General features: G+C 38.3%; 1 pseudogene across 1 annotated transcript; it reads right to left on the reverse strand.

The window, feature by feature from the left end:
• Positions 1–3,239: 3,239 nt before the first annotated feature.
• On the reverse strand, positions 3,240–3,809 carry LOC308244073 (large ribosomal subunit protein uL6-like; annotated as a pseudogene). The gene has a single exon. The product of its transcript is annotated as a large ribosomal subunit protein uL6-like (transcript).
• Positions 3,810–17,927: the final 14,118 nt, after the last annotated feature.

Genomic DNA, 17,927 nt, shown 5'->3' on the forward strand with positions numbered 1-17,927 from the left:
AAATTTTAAAATAAGAACAGTTACCAAGTTTGTAAACACAAACACAAATGCCTCAAAGAAAAAGTATATACATAACACATAACAAAAATTAAGCAAATCAAGTATCACTAATACTCCCCCTACTGAATATTTTGTGCTTATACTTATGCAAATTAATCTTACATAATAAATAAGGTTTAAGGAACATTTTAAAAATAAAGCTTAAGTTACATTCAAGATAATACACTTCAAAATTTATCTCTTCAAGTAATAATGATTTATTTTCATCATATACAGAGAAGGGGATTGGGAGGCTATTCATGTAGAACATTTACCTATTACTACATTCTTTACACTTTGGAATAAATCAGGAGGAATAAATTCTAGGTAATTAATATAATATTAAGCAAAACATATCAGACCAAAAGCTCTTTTGTGAGGTAAAGTTAAGGGTGTCCCTTTTCTCATCTCTGTGAAGAAGATTTGGACTTGGTTTAATTACTGAGGTATAGCCAATTTGAGCAGCTATCACCTGTGTGAAGAAATAAATTATTGAATCTTGAGTCCTGTTTTAGAAGGTTGAAGGAATTCCTTCTTTAGAGGAATGAAGGAGGATTGGATATAGTTTTTCTAATGGAAACAGTGTATTCTGAATTTAAAGTCAGAGCATGGAGATAAATGAACAAGCCAAAGCTCCTCCGATAGCCTGTGTGACCCAGAGTGACCTTGTGTCATTACTCTCTCTTCCCGCCTCTTCCTGGGCACCAGGGGGCTGGCCTCTTGCACTTCTTCAGACTTACTAGGTAGATTCCCAACTCAAGACATTTGCAATTGTGCTTTTTCTAACTTGGGTACTTGTTCTCCAAATAACTGCTTGGCTCCCTCCCTCACTTCCTTTAATATCACCTGTCGTTTAGTGAGTGAGGCAAGAAAAATATATTATACTTTGCACTGGTTTTGCCCCAGACCCTGATATAGTACTTACTATACATGGCTTCATCAGAGAATGTGATGAAAGGAAGCAGGGAAAACTAGAAGTAAATAGGATTGCTCCTTCCCTAGAAACCACCTCCTAAATTTTGGCTTTCACTGCCTTGTTGATGAAAAAATGCAAGTCTAGTGTTCTTTGATCTGATAAATCTATGGCAACATTTATTCTCCCAGCAGCTGAGTTGAGGAATAGAAGGTAAAGGGGGACTAGGAACTTAATCCCCATAATCCAGACATTCATTTTCATGCTCAACTAACTTTCCTGGTCCTGATAACTGGACGATAACATATATCTGTTGGAATATCATGGGGTTATTATTTGAGCATAAGAAACTACATAATCAGTGAAGCAAGTGCTTTAAGATTGTGATGCTCCTATTAAATGTTCAGGCAATTTGTTGATTTTAATCACCTATTTTTGAATGAGAGAATTAAGCATCACAAGCTTAGAAAGAATGAAAGGTCAAGGAAAGTTAAGCAAAATTATTTAAGTCTTTCTTATGTTAAGTAAACATTTAAAAACCTGATATTTTTCTTTAGACATAAAGGGTTTTGCTTGGATAAAAAATTTTCTGAAGTAAGAAGACATAAAAAGGGAAATAAGCACATAGAACAAAAAATAACTATAAAGCACATTATCTTGTCTTTAATACCGTCCCTACTAATGATTTACTATGTGCTTTGCATTATAATTTCCTTACTGATTACCACATTACATTGATAATAAATTGGCAATGGATTTTGCTGAAAATATCAAAATGAAAAAGGTGACTAAAGAAATTTTAATTTCTAGTCATTCTGTGCAATTCACATGCTCCTGAGGTAGTAGCAATTTAGATAATTAAATTATTCTGTATACGTACTAATAGATAGAAAGCAAATAGATTTTTTTATTGCACATTCACAGTAAGAAAAAGGTTCTGAACAAATATTGACTGAGCAGTTTGTCTCTGACATTCTCAGCTCACCCACAACTTAAATCTTCCTTTTCAATGATGTACTTTTCCCATGTACATTATCTCAAGGAGATGATGGAAATTAAAATAGTATGTGTTAAATGTTTCTATATGGTGAAATGTTTTTCTAGTCAGAGATTCACTCCTATTGATTATGACCTACACATTAAAGGAATCTTCTCAGTAACCCAGTATCTTATGGAGAATTACCTTGTCATAATAATATATACAGTATATATATACTAGATGCTCAGTGCATGAAAATTCATGCATTGGACAGGGGGGTCCCTCAGCCTAGCCTGGCCCCTCTTACAGTCTGGGAGCCCTCAGGGGCAGGAGGTGACCCGGAAATCAGGGGAAGGCGATGCCCCATCACACCTCTGCTGCTGCCACTTCCACTGCCTTGGCCTGCCCTGGTTACCTGAGCCTCAGGTGGCCCTGGGCAGCTGGGCAGCTGACATCTGAGGCTTGCCTAAATCTCAGGTGTTGGCTGGGCAGCAACCATCAGAGACTTGCCTGCGCCTCGGGCCAGCCCTGGGTGGCTGGGGGGCACAGGGGACTGGGGGACTCCAGAGGCAGGTGCATGGAATGGCCGGGCCCACCTGGGGCCGGGCCTAGCCTTGCCATGCGCCTGCTGCCCCGGCGTGGCTGAGGGGACTGGACGCCACCATCTTGTGGCTATGGGCGCCACCATCTTTGAGGGCGGGGCAATCAATTAGCATATTCCCTCCTTATTGGCTATGGGCACCACCATCTTTGAGGGTGGGGCAATCAATTAGCATATTCCCTCCTTATTGGCTTTGGGCACCACCATCTTTGCGACAGCAAGGGTCAATTAGCATATTCCCTCTTTATTAGATAGGATATATAAAAGCCTAAGCGACCTTTATGACTGAATGACCAGAACGACTAGAACTATGATGTGTACTGACCAACAGGGGGCAGATGCTCAATGCAGGAGCTGCCCCCTGGTGGTCAGTGCACTCCCACAGCCAACCTCCCACAGCCAGCCAACCTCCAATGGTCCCTCTCCTAGGCTGGCCTCGATCACCGGCCAGACTGAGGGACCCCACCCATGCACGAATTCATGCACCAGGCCTCTAGTAAATAAATAAAAGCTTGACCATTTCAGAACATAAAACAATATCTAGACTTGATATGAGTGATACAGCTGCAATTGGATTTTAGAGATCACCTATCTCTCTCTTTTTTTTTTTTTTAATATACAACATTCATTGCATCTTTAAAATGTCACAAATATGTATGAGGAATCATCTAGCATATTGCTATTTCTATAGCTGGACAACTTAGATCTTATTCATCAGACTGCTGAATTGTTATTTTTTCAACATAGATACTATCCCCTAATTTTCTGTGTCCTTGTTTCTAACAGTTGTGGCTTGCTGAATCAAAGCAGCTGAATTTGATACAAGTTCAATGTCATTTTCTTCAAGAATTAACACATCTTTTTGGGCTTCAGTTACTGAATAAGCATCGCCAGATCTCATCCCAACCCTGTGGATGTATTTTTCACCCAAGAAATTTCTGATTTCAACAAGAGAACCATTCTCCTGAATAATGATGTTGATGGGGAAGTGAGCGTACACAGACCTCATCTTGTAATGGAAGCCCAGTGTGACACCCTTGATCATGTCCTATACATGACTGCAAATTGTGTGAACAGTAGCCAGTTCCTTTCTATTCCCTAACCATTTGTCAACCCAAGCCTTTTCTTTTTATTTCCAAAGAGACTAAGTTCTGCATTGATGTGACTGAAGTCCCTCTGCAGGGTACCTTTGGGGCCTTCACAATAACTGTGTGACCCTTCAGAGTGATGTTGACATTTTCTGGAATGTCAACAATCTGATTGCTGAGAATGTTCATCCTCAAACTTGGTGGATAAAAGAGCTAGAGATCACCTATCTCAATAGCTTCATATACAAACAAGAAAATTGAGATAGTGAGGTCAAAGAGCTCATTACTGGCATACCATAGCCCCATGTTCTCAAATGTCTCCTTAACTACCATATGTCATTCATTTGTAATGTTTCTTCTCTTCCTATTGTCCCCACCTCTCTGGTGAGTTTTTTCCATTATCCAATCTATATATATAAAAGGCTAATATGCTAAGTGTCTGACCATTCAACTGTTCGACTAGTAGCTATGACACGCACTGACCACGAGGGGGCAGACGCTCAATGCACAGGTATGAAAACATGGAACAGACTGATAAATCTCAGAGGGAAGCAGGGAAGGGTGGGAAGAGATTAATCAAAGATCTTGTATGCATACTAGAGGCCCGGTCCATGGATCCATGCACCAGTGGGGTTCCTCGGATTCACCTGCACCCTCTTGCAATCTGGGACCCCTCAGGGGATGTCGGACTGCCAGTTTTGGTCCGATCCCTGCACCGGGTCTCTAGTATTCAAATAAAATGTCCCAGGTTGGGGACATTCCCATTCCCATGCCTGTTCCCACTCATTGCTACCATTACATTTGTCCTTGCTATGTATACCTATAAGCCCATAATTCTAATCTAAAAACACTTAAGCCTATGGCAATTAATTTTTAAAATTGGTCTCTAATTATGAAATCTACTTGGAAAGTAATAATATCTTACTAAGAATTGAATCTGTGTGCCTGACTGAGCATCTGTCACAAGAAATGATCCCTGGTGACTGAAACAGAAGCATATGTAACCAAGTGTGATAGCTTAAATACAAAAATCCGTTCTTCATGGGACAAGCAGAGCTTCTGGTTGGGTGATATAAAATGTAGTATAGACACTAAGAGGTTGTGCTTGGATTGAAAACCATTCCTGTTCTTTCACAGGCCTATGTGGTACACAAAGCTTATGTTTCCAGGGTTTTAAAGAAAGACAGCTTTCTTGGCAACTGGACAGATATAAGCAGACTCCATGTAGAAGGAATGCCAAATATCACTAGCATCTAGTTTCTGAACAGGCAATGTGCACTGGAAATAGAGAGCAAAATAAATGCAGCAATATAAAATCATCAACCAAGATTGAAATGTGAAAAATTAGACATTGCAAATTCTATGTAGTTAGGCTATTAACCCTGCTATAATAAAATGAGCAGATAGGTAGAGAGTAACATGGACACAGAAGTGCATTAAAGAGTAATATGTAGTGTCAATGTCATGGTAAAAAAGGAGTCTGAGAAATGGACTGCAAACAGAACAATTTCTGCTAGGCATACTTGCCTAAACTGTTCACGGGCACCTTCCAGTTGTCCTATGGAATATCACCTTAGGAGCTTCACATATATAGTTGCTTTTTCCAGGGATACCATCCCCAAATTCTTCCAATTTGGGTGAACTTCCCCATGCTCATCTCAACTTTCACTACCATCCTTACACCAAACAGTTACACAGTTAGGCTAACTTTTAGTCAAATGGGCAATATTATTGAGCTCTTACTATTGTTGGGTCTCATGTTTCTGCATGTCTTCTGAACAGAGACTTTGCTAGTTTTTGTTCTAGACTATCTTTTTAAGGATGTTTATAAAGCAAATGACATTAATATACAGTGTGTCACTCGGAAGTGAATAGATTTGTTTGCAGTCCTGGATAATAAAGCATTTGAAGAGGTTAAGTGGGAACAGAAATAGGGTAGAAACAATAGAATTTGGGGGACTACTATTAAGACAATAGACAACAGATAGATGAATATTAGAGTAGGCAATTGAGACACAGAGAATTAGAAATAATCAAAATATATTTTAGAAGTAGAACTGAGAGTTCAGTGTGGTTGGTGAATGAAAGGGAAGGAAAATTGATGTCTAGATTATTGGAAAAACCAACTATATTTACCCATTCTCTCCCTCCTTCCCTCTCTATTCATTGGCATTTATTAAGGCTCATGTGAATGAGCTCTTTTAGAATATGGAATACAACATTGAACAAAATACACTCGTTGCCATCAAGCAATTTGCATTCCAGTGGGAGGTAGCAACAATTAATAAATAAAAATATCACAATGTTTTTTTTTAAATATATTTTTTATTGATTTTTTACAGAGAGGAAGGGAGAGGGATAGAGAGTTAGAAACATCGATGAGAGAGAAACATCGATCAGCTGCCTCCTGCACACCTCCCACTGGGGATGTGCCCGCAACCAAGGTACATGCCCTTGACCGGAATCGAACCTGGGACCCTTGAGTCCGCAGGCCGACGCTCTATCCACTGAGCCAAACCGGTTTCGGCAAAATATCACAATGTTTTGAGAAATTATGCAATATAAGGAAGTGATAAGCCCTACTGGAGAAAAATGAGAGGTCAAAGGGTAGAGGATGAAAGGATTCTCTCTAGATAGCGTGGTTAGGAATGGCTTTTGCTGAGATGACATCTGAGAAGAGACATACATGCAGGGGGTGAATGAGCCAGGTGGCTATTGGCATGATATTTGAGTCTTTCAGGCAGAAGGGGAAATATAAAGGTCTTGGGTCAAGGGGGTTCACTGAGTATGGTTTCATTTGCATTAGTATTTCTGGCTCTAATTCCTGACTGAACTTTTCTTTTTTCGTCTCTCAAAAGCCTAAATAAATAATTAAACAGAGTCAGGCCCACCTTGTTAATCACGTGTTCCTCCGAGCAGGGTGCCTGGCATAGATTTGGCTCCCAATAATCAGTTGCTCCCAAATTAGCACCTCTTTCTCTGGCAGAATAAGTGTTTTCTTTAAAAAAGAAATAGTCTCACAGAACACTGTTTATTTAAACTTAGACTCACTCATAAATTATTTATTTTTTCCTGGCCTCTGTCCAGTCTTCTGGGATTGCTGCTCCTCTTGACCTCTCAGAGAATTCAGCACATTCTTGTTCAGCTGAATCTTTGCCACCTGCATATAAACTTGCCTGAACTTAGCCCACCCTGAAAAATTGAGGGCAATTTTAAAACCCCACTTGGCTCCAGTGTTCCTCCTCCACACATTGCCCCATTTTCTATGATACCCTTCAGAGTAAAGCTGTGGAGAGTTGTGTATGGTCACTCCTTCCTCATGTTCTATTTATTCTTTTTTCCTCCTTTTTTTCCCCCCATCACCATTTATCCCACTTATACCCTCTTACAACTCCACCTACCCCAGCCCCAAAATCACCACACAGTTGTCCATGTTCTTGAGTTATTTTTTCTCTTTTTTTTTTTTTTTTTTTGCTCAATCCCTCCACCCTCAACCCCTGCCCCCACCAGAGCTGTCTGCCTGCTCTCTATATATGAGTCTGTCTCTATTTTGCTCTTTGTTCTTTGAGAATATTGTCAATGTGGCCTTCTCTCTCTTTTCCTAATCAGTAGTGGATTTTATTACTTTTTTTAAAAATAGCTTTGACTTCGTTTGATATGTGTTTTATCTCTTCTTAATTAATGTCTACTCCTCTAATAATAAAGGCTAACCACAAAGAACTGAGCAATATCCTGGCGCCCTGTATCTTTTACATATTTACTCATTTGATCCTCACCACAGCTCTGCAAGACAGGTACTATTACTAACCCCCATACATTATAAATGAGGACAAATTGAGAGCTAAAGTTACTTTCAAGGTCAAAAACTGTTAAGAGAGAAAGCAGAGATTCACATGTAGTCAGAGACAATACCTCTTTATAAAGGTTTACCTTCTACTTTCTTTGGGTTTATTCTTTAGCTTTTATTTTTTTAAAACTTTAAAGTTGTTGGATGCTTAGCTAACTAAGTTGAGCCTTTTTCTTTTACTTTCCTAATATAAAATGTAAGGCTCTATAATCCCAATTAAGTTACACTTCATTTACATTATGTAAGCTTTTATAATATCCATTTCTATTTTCTCTTTGATCTACCAACTATTCAGAACAATGTTGTTGAATTTCTATTTCGAATCGTAATATGTGGTTGATTCAATGACAAATGTCCTTATAAGGGACAGAATAGAAGGCCATGTGAAGACAGAGGCACACATTGGAGTGATCCCGCCACAAGCCTAGGAACACCTAGAGGGCCACCCAGGAGCTGGAAGAGGCAGGAAGGACCCTCCCCTAAAGCATTCAGAGGGAGCACAGCCCCACCCACACCTTCATTTCAGACTTCTGGGCTCCAGACTATGAGAGAATACATTGTTCTTTTAAGCCATCCACTTTACAATAATTTGTTATGGTGGCTCTAGCAAGGTAATTCACCCGCAAAATAGGTTTTTAAATTTTTGATTTTTCAGTATAAATTCTTAATAAAATCTAAAAGATATGTGTGTGTGTATATATATACATATATATGGAATAACCCCCAAATAAAATATTAATTTAAATTGAATATATCTAGCTTTATGCAAACTTCACTAATTTATCTTCCTTACTGCCATTTTGTCTTTGTAGAGAGAAAATTTTATCATATAATCTAACAAGCCACAGATAATAATTGGCAAACAAAAATTTAAACTATGTATTTTAACATCCATTTTCTGGCCTGGTAATTCTCAAAATACTTAAATACTTCTTTCACTATTTCTATGACTAGTCAATGAGACTTAATAATAATTGATAAATAATTAGTCATATTTTAATAATAAGTCATATTTTAAATTTTTTGTCATTCCTTGATTTTAAAAATCATGTACTTTCTTAATTTCCCAAAGAAATCTTATTCATATATTAATTAAGGAACTATGGACAAAACTCTAAAATGAAAACAGAAGCTGGTAAGGGAGGAAAAAGTTAATGGAGAAACAGATAGGCATTGGCACCACCAAATAGTCATTTTGAGATCTATAACAAAAGTAGATTATTCTGCTGAAGCAAATTGAAAGGGTTTATGACCCATGATGCATTTCCCCTTTAGCTTCTTCATGAATACTTCCTCTACTAAGGTGTTCATTACTATAATCCTTGAAATCGAATCAAAATACCTGGTTGATCAGTCACAAAATAATTGAAAATAGGACCAAGCAATTATTTGGTGTAAAATAACACACCATTAGTAGCTCTTTGCTGTCTTTGTCAAGTTTCTTTCTATTATGTGTTGATTAAATTGTCCCCAAATCAGAATTAATTCAATTCTGATGCTTAGCTAAACAAATATATAATCCATAAATTCAGTTTAGCTCATATACCTCACTATTCCTTAAGTGCTACATTTTTCCAGAAATATAAATAACACAAGACCAAGACTCTGTGACAGTGTCTAATGAATGAGGTAATATTTATTTTTAAAGGGTGTGTTTTAAACATTCTAATTGAAACAACTAATTGCTAACTATGCAATAATCAAGGTAATTTTGTATTACATGTGGTATATGAATTTTATGAGCAGAGCAGAACTCACATTTTTCTGTGCAATATATTAGGTCAAAAGATACTAACTAAGCTTTAAGTGATTTCTGCTCAGATGACTTCTCAAACATAAGATTTACTAGAGATGAAACATTTTAATTTATTTTTATTTTGTATACTTGCATAAAAAATTTGAAGGCAAATTTGTTTAGTGGTGGACACGTATACCTGTTTGAGTTTTGTCTCTGTTTCTCTGAGAGAGATGAATAGACAAAATGAAGTGGCATCTATTATTATAGCATTTTTCAGCTTTATTGCATAAATTGGACACAAATTGAATGTGCTTTTAATCAGAGGATATATAGCAAGTATGGGAAAAAAATTGCATCCATTTAGTAAAACACTATTTTCAAACCCTTCTTCTATATTAGGCATGATTAAGAATACAGTACTGAATATTCACTTATTTCAATTAGCCTATTTAAATTAACCTGAAAACTTGATTATTATTTTACTGTCAAATTTAGTGCTCTACCAACAATCTTAGTTTACTCTGTAAATATTAGTGGAAAGGATTATTTGCATTCTTGAGTAGGCCCTGAGCATTCCTGGTGCTAGGCTGGATTTAGATATAGGGCAGCTGCTGTCAGCCAAGTCTCTGTCTGTTACCTGGGTCCCAATCTGAGCTGGGCCAAGTCACTGTCTGTCACCTGTGTCCCGATCTGAGCTGGGCATGGGAAGCAAAGCAGCCATGGGGGCAGGAGACCTCCCTCAGAAGGGGTGAGGGTTCAGGCCCCTGCAAGGTTGGGGGGGGTGAGGGTCTGTGCCCCACCTCTGTTGACCCCCAAGTTCTCTCCTGATGGCCCCCCTGCGACTGTGCCTGTCTTAGGTTGTTCCTTCCCTGAGGAATCTTACCTGTCTCTGGCTAACCAGTCATCCTCTGGGGCCAAGCAGGGTGATGTGAGGTTCAGTTCTGTCTCCTTGGTAGCCTATGCCCCCGTGGCCTCCACGCCCAGTACCTGCCTTGGGAATCCCCTGGCCTGCTGGCGGGGCCCCAGCACTGATCACATATCTTGGGAACTCAGGTTTCTTCTCCAGGGAGGGCCCAGCTCACACGATTGGGCGAGAGACAGATCCATGGTACCAGCCACCATGAGGCTTCAAGCTCAGCATGAACAGAAAGCTCAGGCAACAGCTGAGGGCAATTGGATTGTGAGAAGAGGGTCCCTCTTGGCACAAAAGGCAAGAGAGGAATATGTTTGTATATTTTCAGAAAACAACTCCAAGACCAAGTGGATTCCTGCAACAGAGAGGAATAGACATGTCTGCTCCAACCAAGAAGACAAGAGGAGAAACAGTCCAGAGATGGAAGACGCAGATGACGCCTTGCCACGCTAGCAGTCAGCAGCTGTGCGATGCAGCAGGTTGCCTAGGACCAAACCAGAGAGGGTCGGACCTTCATTGCCACCATGTGCCCACCATCCAGATAACATTGCTGACATGTACACATAAGGAACTGTTTGACATTGAAATGGGGACTCAGAACTGTTGGACATTGAAATTGGGACTCAAACATTTTGTTATTATATGTTTATTTCTAGTCTGCAGAGGCAAGATTTTTAAAAGGAAAGAAATGGGGGAAAAATAGATACAGAGGCAAAGAAGCATTGAACAGACTGTCAAACTACAGCGGGAAGGCAGAGGAGGTTGGGGGGTGCTGTAAGAGATCAACCAAAGGACTTGTATGCATGCATATAAGCATAACCAATGGATACAAGACACTGGGGGGGGCAGGTAAAGGCATGTACTGGGGGGTAGGGGAGGCCGGGGGGAGGTCAATGGGGAAAAAAAAAAAAGGAGACATATGTACTACTATTTGTAATACTTCAAACAATAAAAAAAAGATAAGTCAATAAATGAGATACAGTCCAACCTTCATAAAACTTAAAAATCATCTGGATCACCTAATTCAAGAACATTTTGCCACTGATTATAAAATAACAGCTGAATATAATGAAATTTATGCCTTTATAAATACACAATTGATAGAATGTATCCTAAATGTTTCTAGTATATCTAGTATGTCACTAATGAAATATGTGACAATGTCAAAAAATTGCTAAAATTTTTTCATAAATGTATTTTAGGGTATGCACAAGGAGGTTTCATTAGAAGCAGTTAGCAGAAACAAATTAAAAGAAGAGATTATATTACATAATTAACTAGCATTTTTAATTAAAATATATTTAGTCAACATTCTGAGACCATTATTTAAGACCATAGTAAATATTTAAAACTTAAATTTAATTATCAAATACTAACAGAGATAGATATAATTTCAAACATTTAAGTCTTGATGGCTATCAAATAACTTATAAATAAATATAAAGTCTCTTCTGGAACATATACAATTGAAATAATTAAATTCAATTTTATCAGATGAATCTGACACACCTTACAAGTTAGTTAAACATGTTCTTTGAAATGGCACTAACCAGCCATTTGCCTAAATTATCCACTTGCCAAGAGAAAGATTACAGGACTTTTGATCTAAACTTCAGCATAAAATTTGGTTCAGATTTTAAAATAATTACAAAACAACAATTTATTTCTTTAATATAATAGTCCATACTCCACTTAGAGTCATATGATCTCTATAACTTTCTATATTTGGAGTGTTTAAGGTATCAGAATATATCTTATTTAAACACACAATTATCTAAAAGTGTTATATGTCACTGCTTGAAAGTTACTTCTTAGTTAACTCTTTCCTAACATTTCAAGGACAGGTTCACTGTGTGATTTACCAAAAGGAGATGGGGTTTCCAGATATGTCAGAATAACACCTTTTATTTGCTAACATAGTACATACTGAATTCAGGAAAAGCATCTCCTCCACCCTATAATTGGGTCTGACCCTGTTTAATTGTACCTTAAAGTACATTGAAATTGGATTACATGCATGGAATACAAAGTCTATGCTGTTTAATATTGTTCCACCTGGTTGTAATCACATTGAAACAGCAATACAGTATCAGTGTTACATACTGTTTAACACCTAATAATGCAGTGTTAAGAGAATACAAAATTATGTGCCTATTACTCCTAATGTGACCCTTGGGTCCATGGGGATTTATAAACATTTTTCTGGGAGTCCAAGAGATTTTCTTTAGGACATATATTTACAATTTGTATTTTATTTTCCAAGATAACATATATTTTTCTTGACCATCTGTTTGGTTCTTATATCTGAGTACCACACACAATTTCCTGACTTGGCAGTTTAACTACTTATAGTATATTGTACTACTGTATTGCAGATGTACTATTATTATCTCAAATATAATAACTTCCAAAAAGAAATACTGCTAAATCTGTGATGGACTAGTAATTTTATTTAAACTATAATGCGCATTATCCAGAGGCTCATTTGGGGCCAAGAACTATAATAGAACATCAGGACCCGGGTCATGCTCCAGATATTATGACAAGAGAGCCATAAGAAATGTAGAAAGCACAGGTCAGATTTTGTAAAAGGCCAATGAACGTGTTTTAAATAAATACTTAGCTTTTCTTTTTCTTTCTTACATGAAAAAAAAAATGTACTGAAAACTATACATATAATAAAAGATGTGATATATTCTTAAAAATTGCAGATGAAAAAAAATTGCCAGACATGTATAAAACCATACATGCATACCTACTAAATAATGACTATCATTTAAGTATAAAATCTTTTCATAACTAAAGGATGGTAGAGATTTACACAGTTATTCCATTAACATGGAGAAAAAAAGAATAATAATACTTAACTTGGTGATGTAATGTTCTTACAATATGTGATTTTACTACATGGATACATTAATAAATTCTCAACCTTCTGCTTTGATAAACTGTATAGAAATAACTGAAATTTGTTAAAGTTTAGAATAGAAGTTTGGAAGTTCTGATTATTCTCCTTGCAATTAAGGGCCAAGCAGAGGCTAGATGACACATTCAATTGAGATTTTTAAAAAAGATTTATTAATACAGAGTCTGTTTACAGAAGTGTTAGCAGAATTGAGGGAACCAACAAACAATACTGAGTTACCCATTCACTCACAACAGCAGGAAGACAATATGGCATGTAGGTCCCATGGGCAGGTACAAGAAACTGTTACTAGAATTTAGTGGAGAGAAGGAACCTTGGGAAAAGGATTGCCAGACAGAAGCTGTAGTCTGAATACAACTTCTATAAACTGTGAGGCAGAAGAGAGGGAAAAAAATAATTAATTATCCCCAGTACTCTTTCCTCCCACAGTCTGATTTCTTGTGGATAACACAAACTGGTCAAACCCCACTGGGAACAGTGTTCAGGAGGCTGAGGAAGGCACTCGGTAAAGAACAATCTGTCAGGGCACATACTAGTAGTAGCGTAAATGAGTTGGCGTGGAGTATGGTGGAGAGTGGGGTGAGGAAAAGAGAATAGCCAATAGATTGCCCTCTGTAAGTTCTGAATTATTAAAATAAATAAACAAAAGGACAGCACAGATGAGTCACTTTGGGGTCTCAGCAATGATGTGATTTTGCTGCTTTTACAGCCTAAATTATTTCTCATTAGAACGGTGGCAATGTGCTCTGACTGACCATCCTGATGTGTTAGACAAACAGGTATTTTGAAGAGTGCTGCAGAATTGTCCTCTGTGTCCTTCCCTGATCACAGACCCTTCCCTCCTTCTTACAAATAGCCATCATCCTAATTTCTTGGTAAGCATGCCCTTCCTCTCTTTTTACTTTTATCACCTGTGTATACACCATTGCCTAGACTTTAGCTTTATCAGAATGGAAAATTTTATATGTTGTCCTTTCTTGTTTTTTTTTAATAACACCTTTATTGGAATATAACTTTCACTTCATAAAATTCACCCTTTTAAAGTATACGATTCAGTGGTTTTAGTATATTTATTGAGTGGTGCTAGACAAAGAGAAAGAGAGAGGTTAAAATCAGTAAAATCAGATATGAACAGGACACAATTGATATCAATTTTACAGCAATAAAAATATAAAAGAATGCTATAAACAATGATTTCTCCATTCACCAGATGATGGACATTGGAGCTATTTTCACTTTTTGGCTATTATGAACATTGCTTCTATGAACATCCATATACAGGGTTTGTGGGGTGTTTTGTGTGGACATATGTTTTCATTTCTCCTCGTTAGATACCTGTGGTCAAAGTGGAAATGATGGCTCATACAGTAATTCTGGCTTTAGCCTTTTGAGAATCCATCATTGCAGCCCTGTGGGCATGAGCTTTATCCAATAGACACTTAAAATTTGCTAATTCAGTCTCTTTTCTCGATGTAGGTCTATTCATTTTCTCTTATGTCTAGAGTCAATTTCAATAATTTGTACTTTCCAGGAATACTTTCATATCAGCTGGGTTATCTAAATGCTATAGACCTCACCATGCAATGACATACTTATCCTATATAATAAAAGGGTAAGATGCAAGTAGACCGAACGGCAAAACAACCGAACAACCAATCAAAGTGTAATATGCTAATGATACGCTAAGGCTGTTCAACTGCTTGCTATGATGTGCACTGACCACCAGGGGGCAGATGCTCCAACCAGTAGGTTAGCTTGCTGCTGGGGTCTGGCTGATTGGGACTGAGCGAGATGGGCTGGACATGCCCTGGAGCCCTCCTGCAGTCCTTCCCTGGCCCGATGGTGCACTGGTGGGGTCCCTCGGCCTGGCCTGTGCCCTCTCACAATCGGGGACCCCTCAGGGGATGTTAGTGAGCTGGTTTCAGTTCAATCTCGCAGGCCACTCCCCTTGGGAGGGTGCCAGCTATAGCAGCCCGAGCCTCTCCCAATCGGGATTGACTGGGCACGAGCCCAAGACAGGCACAGTGGGGACGGGGACGGGGACGGGATAAGCTGGAGCGGGAGGTAGGAACTGCAGGCGGCATTGGACTGCGGGTTTCGGCCCAATCCCTGCAGGCCACCTAGAGGGACCCCACCCATGCACAAATTCGTGCACTGGGTCTCTATTTATTTTATACAATTGCTTTTAAATCAGATCAAATATATTGGGAGAAGAAATGTGAATTTCTATTGGCTGTTATTTTTTTCATTAGCCTTACCAGTGCTCTTAATTTTGGGGATAGGTTTGAATTAGTGTCTGGGTATTTCCTTTTACATAAAGGCCTCTTTTTTTGTGTTCCTTGTAAGTGTGGTCTGCTAGATATGAAATCTCTGTTTTTGTTTATCTGTGGATGTCTTTATTTCATATTCATTTTTAAAAGATAATTTTGTTGAAAATGAAGCCTGACTGCTTTTTTGTGTGTTTGCCCACTGCCTTTGAATATGTCATCATACTACCTTCTGGCCTCCTCTATTTCTGACAGTTCATTTTATTGAAATTTCCTTGTATATGATTGTTACAAGGATTTGCTGCTTACAAGGTGTTCTTGAAAATCTTTTTCTTTCATTAACTTTACTATGGTATCTGAGTGTAGATTTATTTCTTTTTATCCTGCTTAGAGTTGGTTGAGATTCTTGGATGTGTAGATTAGATTTCTGGGAAATATTCAGTCATTATTTTTCTTTTTTTAAATTCTTTTTCTCTCATCTCATTCCCCAGAAAGTATAGCCTTGGGCATATGACAGTCACCCAGTGATGACAGTGTAAGCTTTTGAGGGACTATCTTTGGAGGCCTCTTTCCCTGATCTCTCATTAAGCTGTAGGCCTTTCTTAGTATCTCACCAACAGTTACCTTCCACTAATTGCAGGCTGATTGCTCTATTGTTTCTGACAATGCCCTGGGGCACAAATTGTACACATTATGATCCAATTAAATGAAGGCCTTTTTTACAGTAAGAGGAAGTTTATAAGCAAACCTTTAAAATTTGTTCTGACCAAGGGAGGGCTCTTCTTAGCTGTATCTTTCCCTGATTCTTTCCAGCACTAGCCTACAGTTTAGCTTGTTCTCATGGAGCTACCAGCTTCCTGTTAATTGCTTAACAAATACTGCACAGTCAGTGCCCTTAGGGAGAGCTTCAGAATATCTGTTCATATAGCCAGCCTCTCGCCCTGGGCTAAATTTCTGCACCACTCTCCAGCGCTGCAGGTGGGAAGACTCTGCCTCTCTTGGAGTGATACCCCTTTTTAAATTATGGAGCTGGGTGGAGGAAGAGACGATAGCTTATAGTCTTTTCAGCCTACCTTTTCAGCTGTGAAACATCTGCCATACAAGCAAACCAGGCCAAGGGTGATTGGCATTTCAGTATTCCCAATCTCCCATTCCTGGGTTAGAACTTCTAGCCTACACCAGTGGGCTATGGTGGGTAAAGGAAAACTCTGAATCATAGGGTGGAGGTTAGGGGTGAGTAAAAAGTGCTGACAGCCTGCCTCTCCTGGGGCGATAGCATCGTCATTGGCTGAGAGCTGGGGACCAGGAAGCTCTATATTCTTTGCCAGATCCATCCAGAGAGGAGCCTCCACCATGCTGGGAAGGTGGCCTGTAGCGTGAGTGAGAGTGTTAGCAACAAGTGCCACACACATGTTATTTTTTCCAAGACTTAGTTGATGTTCTTGAAGAAATATTCCTACATTTGCTGTATTTCCAGAAACTTTAGATAATTGTTTAATTTTCATCAGTTATGGTTGTTTTGCTAGAGAATATTCCACAATGCCATTCAGAAAATGATGTATCTGCAAGCAACTTAATTCCTTTTCTCAACAATGACTGCATTCACATACACTGATAAATATGGTATGCATTGTTCATTAATTGTTATTGCCTTATATTACTCCATTTTATGACTATACCACAATTCTTTTTTTTTCCCTGATCTAATACTGATGGGCTTTTGCAATATAATAAATGCTGCTATGAAGATTATTGTAAATATCCTTTTGTGCACAACTACATGATTTTATCTATGTTATATGCATAGAATTGCAATAACTGGATTACATAGTATGAGAATAACTAACTATTATTATCTAATGACAAACTGTTTTCAAAATACACTTCCAATAGCAATGTTCAAGAGAGTTCAGGGTGAAACCCTATCTTTGGCATAATTCAATATTATAAGTCACTTGCAATTTCTGTCCATACCACTGAGGTTTCATTTCCTGATTATCAATGAAATTGGATTTTTCTCATATGATTCCTGGCCATGTGTATTGCCTACTTGGTAAAGTATAAAATTTTTGCCCATATTTCTGTTGTTTTATTTGTGTTTTTTATTAGTGATGGAATTTTTTTTTTAACATTCTGGATGCTACCAGTACTTTTCCTAATATTGGTGCTCAATTTTTGAAAAATTTGCAAATATTTACTCTAAGTTTCTGGCTGGTCATTTTATTTCATAAGTATATTTTGATGAACAGAAGATATTAAGCTTAGTGTAACTGAATTTATCATTTTTCCATGAGAGTTTGGGTACTACCCACAGCATTCTTCTATTTCTTACCACGGTCAGTGCTTTGCTTATTGTACTCATTAAACACAACGCATCAAACGTAAGGCTCTTCCATTTTTCACCCCGGGCTCTCTCCATCCATATCACAGTTGCATTCTGCATCACTGGCAGTGATCCATCTACAGTGATTTTCTTTTATTTCCACAGATACCTCCACTGCCATAGTGCTCCCGTGCTCATGACCGCAGGCTCCATCTCTCATGGCCTTCCATAGCTCCCCACAGGACCTGCCCTTCCATTGTGCCCTTCCATTCCTTCCCACAGGCCCTACTCTG

Source organism: Plecotus auritus (assembly GCF_963455305.1).
Source record: "Plecotus auritus genome assembly, chromosome: 3".
Taxonomy (NCBI): domain Eukaryota; kingdom Metazoa; phylum Chordata; class Mammalia; order Chiroptera; family Vespertilionidae; genus Plecotus; species Plecotus auritus.